The sequence below is a fragment of the Pongo abelii genome, chromosome 4 (genome assembly GCF_028885655.2).
Source record: "Pongo abelii isolate AG06213 chromosome 4, NHGRI_mPonAbe1-v2.0_pri, whole genome shotgun sequence".
Classification (NCBI taxonomy): domain Eukaryota; kingdom Metazoa; phylum Chordata; class Mammalia; order Primates; family Hominidae; genus Pongo; species Pongo abelii.
Window position 1 is genome coordinate 190320524 of NC_071989.2, and position 9730 is coordinate 190330253.

Below are 9730 nucleotides of genomic sequence, written 5' to 3' on the forward strand. Positions count from 1 at the left end.
AAGTTCTGCAGCTGAGCAGCTTTCCCCAACGTGGAAAGGACCACAGGAAGGACACCTGAGCTTTCCAACAGACGTTCAACGCCAAGGGATTCACAGGTGGGTGCACCTGTGTAGAAGTAAAGCTGTTGCTTATTCTGGGAGCCGAATCCGAGGCTGGGGGAGGTGGGTGCGGGGCTATTTAAGCGTTGGCGGTGGGCAGGCTGGGTCGCCGCGTGTCTGCTCCTCCTCGCGCTTCTCCTGCCGCCCTGATCCCGCCTTGGCCATGAGGGAGATTGTGCTCACGCAGGCGGGGCAGTGCGGGAACCAGATCGGCGCCAAGGTTGGCAGTCGGGGCTCTGAGGGCCCAGCCCGGGCCTGCCCGGTGGCCAGGGAAGTTGGCAGTGGTGGGGCAGTGTCTCTGCATTGCGGCCCCTGGGCTCCCTGCTGGGGACGCGGTGGAACTGGGCGGCTGGCGAGGCGGCCGGGGTGGACCCCAGGCACGCGGCGGCCTAGGGATGGGGGTGCGGGTGGGGGTGGGAGAGGGGCTGGGGCGCCTCCGTAACTGAGCCTTGGCCTGTCTGGCCCCTCCCGTCTCTGGTAGTTCTGGGAGGTGATCTCTGATGAGCACGCCATCGACTCCACTGGCACCTACCACGGGGACAGCCACCTGCAGCTGGAGCGCATCAACGTGTACTACAACGAGGCCAGCAGTGAGACCCCCGTCCTTCTCTCACCGCCTTCCTGGGAACGCGGCCCTCCCCTCGCTCATGCCCTCCCGCCCCACTCAGGTGGCAGGTACGTGCCCCGCGCTGTGCTCGTGGATCTGGAGCCGGGCACCATGGACTCTGTGCGCTCAGGGCCCTTCGGGCAGATCTTCAGGCCAGACAACTTCATCTTTGGTGAGCTGCGGGCGAGGACTGGGGTGGGCTCCTTAGCCAGGGCAGCTCAAAATCCAGGAGTGCCCAAGGTCATCGCTGTGGGAACTGTGGAGCCAGGGCCCCTGAACACCCTGGTATCCTCTGAGTGGAGTCGCTCAATCCGCCTCTCCTAAACGGGCTTTGGGAGGAAGGCCCGGGTGTCTCCTCAAGGTGAGGAGCTACTGATGTAAACTCCCTACAGGGAGCTGAGCTGGGGCCGTGGCTACTGCCTTCCCTGAAAATGGGCAGGAGCCACCTGCAGCGAGTTCTGTTAACCCGTCTCATGTTTGACTCCTGACTTAATTCCTAACAGGGGAAGCTGCTGTCCTGTAACTCTGGAGGAGGGGGTTTCATTTGCTCCACCTGCAGGGCGAATGGTGCTTTCACGTCACACGTGACACTTGGCCCTTTCTGCATTATGGTGGTGACCACTGATGACTGTAAACCTGGCCATCGAGTGACTGGCTGTACTTACAGGTCAGTGTGGGGCGGGAAACAACTGGGCCAAGGGACACTACACGGAAGGCGCGGAGCTGATGGAGTCAGTGATGGATGTCGTCAGAAAGGAGGCTGAGAGCTGTGACTGCCTGCAGGGTTTCCAGCTGACCCAATCCCTGGGTGGGGGGACTGGGTCTGGGATGGGTACCCTTCTGCTCAGTAAGATCCAGGAGGAGTACCCAGACAGGATCATAAACACATTCAGCATCCTGCCCTCGCCCAAGGTGTCGGACACCGTGGTGGAGCCCTACAAAGCCACCCTCTCAGTCCACCAGCTCATAGAAAACGCGGATGAGACCTTCTGCGTAGATAACGAAGCGCTATATGACATATGTTCCAGGACCCTAAAACTGCCCACACCCACCTGTGGTGACCTGAACCACCTGGTGTCTGCGACCATGAGTGGGGTCACCACGTGCCTGCGCTTCCCAGGACAGCTGAATGCCGACCTGCGGAAGCTGGCCGTGAACATGGTCCCGTTTCCCCGGCTGCATTTCTTCATGCCCGGCTTCGCCCCACTGACCAGCCGGGGCAGCCAGCAGTACCGGGCCTTGACCGTGGCTGAGCTCACCCGGCAGATGTTTGATGCTAAGAACATGATGGCGGCCTGCGACCCCCGCCACGGCCGCTGCCTAACAGCGGCCCCATTTTCAGGGGTCGCAGCCCATGAGGGAGGTGGATGAACAGATGTTCAACATTCAAGATAAGAACAGCAGCTACTTTGCTGACTAGCTCCCCAACAACGTAAAAACAGCCGTCTGTGACATCCCACCCCGGGGCTGAAAATGTCGGCCACCTTCATTGGGAATAACACAGCTATCCAGGAACTCTTCAGGCGTGTCTCAGAGCAGTTTACAGCAATGCTCAGGCGCAAGGCCTTCCTCCACTGGTACACAGGCGACGGCATGGATGAGACGGAATTCACCGAGGCCGAGAGCAACATGAACGACCTGGTGTCTGAATATCAGCAATATCAGGATGCCACAGCCGAGGAGGAGTTTGAGGAGGATGCTGAGGAGGTGGCCTAGAACTTTCCTTTTCTAGGTAAAGGGGGGAAGCAGTGTGGATTCTTTACTGTGTTCTGACAGCCATGTGTCACTACGCACTTGTTTGTTTGTGTCTTCACATCTCCTCCTGCATTTTAAAGCATTTTTATAGTATGCGGTTTTGCCTAAAAGTATTCTCATAGCATCTGGTTTCACCTCCGACTTCTTTCTATGGGCCCTCTGGCACTACTGCTGCCAGATGCGCATAGTTGTCCTGCAAGGCTGAAGCTGTCTGGGCTTATCACACGCCCAGGAACAAGTATTCCAGTGGCTCCAGGAGGGGTCGGCATGGGCTGTGGACATGGCAGGCAGGCTTCACACGAACTTGGGGATGCCCTGGGCCTTGGGCAACTACATGGTGGAAAGCCTGTTCTTGAAGGCAAGCCTTGGCTTATCCCATGTACCAAACTTCTAGGGGACCAGCTGGCCCTCTGTTTCTGGAACTTTAAAAGTGGTCAGTGACCCCAGTGGACAATGTCCCCAAAGTCTCATCTCGGGGTAGGAATGTGGTCAGACAGCTGGCTCTGAACCAGCAATGAAAGGTGGGCAAGTGGGACCCCAGCCACTCCATCACCATGACGGCCTGGGTGTGTTTGTGTAGCCTCATTCTCTTAACGAGGTGGGCATGGGATATCTGGCAGGAATCAAGCCCAGTGTATACTCACATGCACTGAACCCTGTGTAGAAGGGGATTAGGTCCTGGGGGCTGTAGATCCAGTTGCTGGGCCTGCATGCTTAGGGCAGTCTCTCCAAAGGCGCAGATGGGGTTTCTGAACAGGACCTGGGGAGACAGGCAGGTGCTCACAAATGCTGCTTCCCCCAATTTGGCAACTAGTGAGAAAAATGCCTGAGTGGAGGTCTGACCTGCCCCAGTCTGGAGGGCTGATGCTCTCTGGGAAGGTGGCTAACATATACTGTCTGTCTCCCTGTCCCCAACTCTAAAACTTCAGGGCAAAAATAACCCAAGACTGTCAGGATGAGATTGGTGAGGGTGGCACCTTTGGGGACAGGCCCTTTAGGCTGGCAGAGTCTCCTTCCCAAACTTCAGGGCAAAACTCATCCCGGACTGTCAGGATGAGCCTGATGAGGGAGGCACCTTTGGGGACAGGCCCTTCAGCCTGGCAGAGTCTCCTCCCCAGGCTTCTTGGGGAGCCTGGACTGCAAAGCCTGCTTTGGGGAAGCTTCAAATAAGAGGTGTGTGGGTGAGCTGGGTGCTGGGCAGCCTACACGGACAGTGTTTCTTCTACCTGGCTCTTGAAGAACTTGTCTATGGCCTGTGTGATGACCCCTTGGTAACTCCCACCCCCACCCCCACCCCCACCCCCACCCCCACCCCCACCCCCATCACACAGATAAGATGAAGCCAGCATAGCCTGGGGGTGGGCAGACGTACAGGTTCTACTCCAGGTCCCCTGGGTGTACCCACTTGCCTCTGATGTGTCATGGAAAACAGGTGAGGGCCCTTTTTGTTCTCTGAATGTTGGCAATGGTCTATTGCAGCCAAATGGGAACAGGTAGGCAGGAGAGTGCCTCATCTTGAAAGAAGTGGCTCCTGGAAGCAGCTGGGAGGTGGCAGAGGTCCCCCATACTCCCCCAACCTGTTCTCAGAGCAGGAAAAGGGGCCTTTGTGACAACCCTCCTCAGTGGCTCTCACTCTCTGAGGGGTGTCCTTGCCCAACCCAGGTGCGCACCCATCTGAGATGGCCTTGCATGGACCTGGTTGGGAAGGTTCAGCTGCAGCAGCCACTGGAACCTGCCCACACCTAGTGTTTCCACTCACGCGTGGGGCTAGATGTTTCTCCATCCTGTAGTGGTACAGCCAGTGGTAGAGGGGGCAAGTCACCGCTGCAGTTCTCACCTGGGTCTGAGGTGTGGGGGTCAGCCTTGGTGCCCATGTATTTCCCAATTACCTGGTTCCATGTGGGGGCTTCGTGGACAGGAGTGGTGCTTTTCCAGGCCTCTTTTCCACATGCCAGCTACAGGCCCAGGTTTCCCGAGTTTCCGGAGTTTCCGGAGCCCGTCTTCCAGCCTGGCAAGCATGGCGTGTTGTGGGGGAAGGACGTCAAGCCTACAGGCAGCAGAACCTGTCTGGGTATGTTCTCTACCCCTGGAGGCCCCTGGTTGTTTACCTCTTTGGGTGAGAGTTGGCTTAGGATCTCAACATTCTTGTAGGACTTCAGAACTGTACAGACAGGGGCCCAAGAGGGAACAGGGGCTGGGACTGGCAGCTAACCAGAGTGGTGGGGGTTGAAGGGCTCAGTTTAGTCTTGCAGGGAATTCAGGGAGGCTTAGATTTACTGAAGCTCTAGATGTGCTTGGGCTTGGATATGGAAACAGCATGGAGCCAGGGCCCTTCTGCACGCTGGACTCTGAGTAGTTGCACCCTGGTGCATCCATAGGTGTTCCCCACCTGAAGCACAGCTGTGGATAGAAGCCGGGAGAGCTGTGGAGGTAAGAGGAGGAGAAGGCAGTCTCAGGGCAGTCCCAGCAGCCAGGCAGGGCCTCTGCAAGTGAGATGCAGATCCAGCCTGTTGGCTACTTAGCAGCTGCTTGGCCAGCTGCAGCTCACCTGACCTCTGTTCACTAAATGGGGATTGCAGTAGCACTTACCTTCTGGGACTCCTGCAGCTTGAAGGGGCAGCACACACCACGTGCTGAGAAAGTGCCTAACTCAGGCAAGCTTCTCCAAGAGCACCACATCAGATTAACATCTAACCTGTACAGGACACCATCAAATCTCCCCATCCCTCATTCCAACTGAAGACAAGGGAGTCTCTGTCCTAGGGGAGCAAGCACAGGCATATCTATGCAGTGGACACATGGCCCAGGTGGGGGAAAGGCCCTTGGATATGTGCTGGTTTCACCAACCATCTGTGGGTTGGGTTTGGCCTGGACTCCTGTACCCCAGGAGGCCAGTAGCCCCCTGCATGGGACAGGACTGGGAAGTGGGTGGGAGGGCTGAGCTTTGAGGGAAGCCATTATTTGGCCTCATGGGAAATGGTGCAGGTGGTTGTTGGTGGCTCAGTTTTGCAGGACCTGGGTGATCACCCAAGGAGTGAAAATGGCCTTTTTATGAGAAATTGCCAAAATTGATGCAAGCTCATCAGTTGAAAAGGTGAGTAATGCTGACGGTTGGCTTCACCTGCCCCTTCCCCACAAGTAACTGGTGTTCAGAGGTGGATTTGGTTCCTTCCCAGCCTTTCCCCTGTGCATGTACTTTTGTGTGTACACACACACATGTTCCCTGGAAGGGTTACTTGTTTTTTTTATTTGGGGGGATAACTACTGAGGTAGCCTGACACTTGCCTATCTTGTAAGTGTGGATTCCTCTATGGAGTGTGATTGGGTACTTACTAGCTGGCCTCTTCCAGCTGTTTGGCTGCTCCAGTTTCTGCCCTTCACAGACATGCTGGCCTCTTGGTGTGACATTCAGTGGCCTTGTTTGCAGCTAGTATGATGAAACACATGGATCAGGTACATTATAAAACTGAAAAAGCACACAACATGCAGAGGGAAAGGATAAATGACCATGTGTGTACTGCTCTGCTAAAGCCCACATCACATGACTGAGATGACACACATTTTTTCACCTAACATTTGGGCCCTGAGAAAGGGCATTTATGTTTTACTTTTTATTTATAACAGCGTTAGAAGAAATACTGCCAGGCTTTCTTTTCCGTTATCCCCAACTCCCACTTTACCCCCTCAAGTTTACCTACCTCAGAGAGAAAGTGGAGCTCGCCTGATTAATGAGAGCCTGAAATTATTTGAGCCAGGTCACTGTGTAAAGGTCAGACTGCTTCCATCTCCTTGTGCATCACTTGCTCAGCTCAGATATTTCATAGCTCCCTGTATACAGGTAGATGTGTTGCCCTCATAGCCTGCTTTCTTGGTTTGATACATGCCTGGGAGCATGTGGGAGCACTTAAGGTCTAGGGTCATGGGAGGACTGTTTGCCCACCCCAGCTCATCTCTCCAGCTCAGCCTGCATGCATGCCTTCCTCCATCTGATTCGAGAGTAGGGGATGGGGAGGTCTCACATAGACCTCAAGTTTATGTGACTTTTTCCACCTCTGCTTTCCCAGGCAGCCCCTGCTGTGGGACTTGTAAGATTTCTGAAGTCAGTGTCCACTTTCCTTGTGTGGGTGTTTTATAAATTAGAGCCCTGGAGGGGAATAAATGTTAGGGTTACTCCAAACCCCTAACATATAAACATGTAAGCCTGGCCCTTTTTTGGTGGTAAGATATATACAACATAACTTACCATTTTTACCATGTTTAAATGTACAGTTGAGTGGCATCCAGTGTAATGTGTTGTACAACCATCTCCTTTATCTATATCTACAACTTCTTTATCATCCTAAACTGAAACACCAAACCCATAAATAAGTCTTTGAATGGAAGACTGACGCATTTGACTCCATAAAAATTAAAACTTTATAGGCGAGAATAATGCCTCAAAGTCAAAAGTCAACAGACTGGGGAAACAGATCTGCAATATACATGATAGACAAAAAGCTAATTTGGGTAATATATATAATATATAATATAATTTATATAATGTATACAAAAATTCTTGTGTTAGTTTGCTGAGAATGATGGTTTCCAGCTTTATCCATGTCCCTGGAAAGGACATAAATGCATAGTATTCCATGGTGTATATGTGCCACATTTTCTTTATCATTGATGGGAATTTGGGTTGGTTCCAAGTCTTTGCTATTGTGAACAGTGCTGAAATAAACATACAGTGCATGTGTCTTTATAGTATAATAACTTATAATGCTTTGGGTATATACCCCATAATGGGATTGCTGGGTCAAATGGTATTTCTGGTTCTAGATCCTTGAGGAATTGTCACACTGTCTTCCATAATGACTGATCTAATTTACACTCCTACCAACAGTGTAAAAGCATTCCTATTTCTCCACAGCCTCGTCAGCATCTATTGTTTCCTGACTTTTTAATAATCGCCATTCTAACTGGTGTGAGATGGTATCTCATTGTGGTTTTGATTTGCATGTATCTAATGACCAGTGATGACGAGCTTTTTTTTCATATGTTTGTTGGCCACATAAATGTCTTCTTCTGAGAAGTGTCTGTCATTTCCTTTGCCTACTTTTTGATGGGGTTTTTTCTTGTAAATTTGTTTAAGTTCTTTGTAGATTCTGGATATTAGCCCTTTGTCAGACAGATTGCAAAAATTTCCTCCCAATCTGCTGTAGGTTGTCTGTTCACTCTGATGACAGTTTATTTTACTGTGCAGAAGCTCTTTAGTTTAATTAGATCCCATTTGTCAATTTTGGCTTTTGTTGCCATTGCTTTTGGTGTTTTAGTCGTAAAGTCTTTGCCCACACCTATGTCCTGAATGGTATTGCCTAGGTTTTCTTTCAGGGTATGGTTTTAGGTCTTACGTTTAAGTCTTTATTCCATCTTGAGTTATTTTTTTGTATAAGGTGTAAGGAAGATGTCCAGTTTCAGTTTTCTGCATATGGCTAGCCAGTTTTCCCAACATGATTTATTAAATAAGGAATCCTTTCCCCATTGCTTGTGTTTGTCAGGTTTGTCAAAGATCAGATGGTTGTATGCGTATGGTCTTATTTCAGAGTTTTCTATTCTGTTTCATTGGTCTATGTGTCTGTTTTTGTACCAGTACCATGCTGTTTTTGTTACTGTAGCCTTATAGTATAGTTTGAAGTTGGGTAGTGTGATGCCTCCAGCTTTGTTCTTTTTGCTTAGAATTGTCCTGGCTATTTGGGCTCTTTTTTGGTTCATGAGAATTATAAAATAGTTTCTTCTAATTCTGTGAAGAATGTCATTGGTAGTTTAATGGGAATAGCATTGAATTCTTTTATAAATTACTTTGGGCAGTATGGCCATTTTCATGAATGAATTCTTCCCTATCCATGAGCACAGAATGCTTCTCCATTTGCTTGTGTCCTATCTGATTTCTCTGGGCAGTGGTTTGTAGTCCTCCTTGAAGAGGTTCTTTGCTTTGCTTGTTAGCTGTATTCCTATGTATTTTATTATCTTTGTAGCAATTGTGAATGAAGTTCATTCATGATTTGGCTGTCTACTTGCCTGTTGCTGGTGTATAGGAATACTAGCGATTTTTGCACACTGATTTTGTATCCTGAGATTCTGTTGATGTGGTTCATCAGCTTAAGAAGCTTTTGGGCTGAGATGGGGTTTTCTAGATACAGGATCATGTCATCTGCAAACAAAGATAATTTGACTTCCTCTCTTCCTATTTAAATACCTTTATTTCTTTCTCCTGCCTGATTGCCCTGGCCAGAAATCCCAGTACTATGTTGAACAGGAGTGGTGAGAGAGGCCATCCTTGTCTTGTGCCAGTTTTCAAGGGGAATGCTTCCAGCTTTTGCTCATTCAGTATGATATTGGCTGTGGGTTTGTCATATATGGCTCTTATTCTTTAGAGGTGTGATCCTTCAATAGCTAGTTTATTGAGAGTTTTTGACATGAAGGGATGTTTAATTTTATTGAAGGCCTTTTCTGCATATGTTGAGATAATCGTGTTGTTTTTGTGTTTAGTTCTGTTTATGTGAGTAATTACATTTATAGATTTGCCTGTTGAGCCAATCTTGTATCCCAGGGATGAAGCCATCTTGATCGTGGTGGGTCAAGGTACCCTTATCAGTCTTAGGTTCAGTCTTTTTACATAATCCCATATTTCTTGAAGGTTTTGTTCATTGTTTTTTGGTCTTTTTTTTCTATTCTTCTCTGTTCTTTTTTCTCTATTATTCTCTTCCTGTCTTAGACAGATGGTTTTTAAGCTCTGAGATTCTTTCCTCCACTTGGCCTGTTCTGCTAGTGATACTTGTGGTTGTGAAGTTCTTGTGTTGTGTTTCTCACCTCCATCAGGTCAGTTATGTTCCTCTCTAAACTGAATATTCTGGTTATCAGCTTCTGTAATTTTTTTTATGATTTTTAGCTTCCTTGCATTAAGTTAGAACGTGCTTCTTTAGCTCAATGAGGTTTGTTATTACCCACCTCCTAAAGCCTACTTTTGTCAATTCAGCCATCTCAGCCTGGGGTCAGTTCTGTGCCCTTGCTGGAGAGGTGCTGTTGTCATTTAGAGGAGAAGAGGCATTCTGCCTTTTTGAGTTTTCAGCGTTTTGTGTTGATGCTTTCTCATCTTTGTGGGCTTATCTACCTTTGATCTTTGACATTGCTGACCTTTGAATGGGGTTTTTGTGGGGTCTTTTTTGTTGATATTGTTGTTGCTTTCTGCTTGTTTTTAACAGTCAGACCACTCTTCCCTAGGGCTGCTGT

General features: G+C 49.6%; 1 pseudogene; it reads left to right on the top strand.

The window, feature by feature from the left end:
- Positions 1-262: 262 nt before the first annotated feature.
- Positions 263-6929, top strand: LOC129047460 (tubulin beta-8 chain-like; annotated as a pseudogene).
- The last annotated feature ends 2801 nt before the right edge of the window (positions 6930-9730 follow it).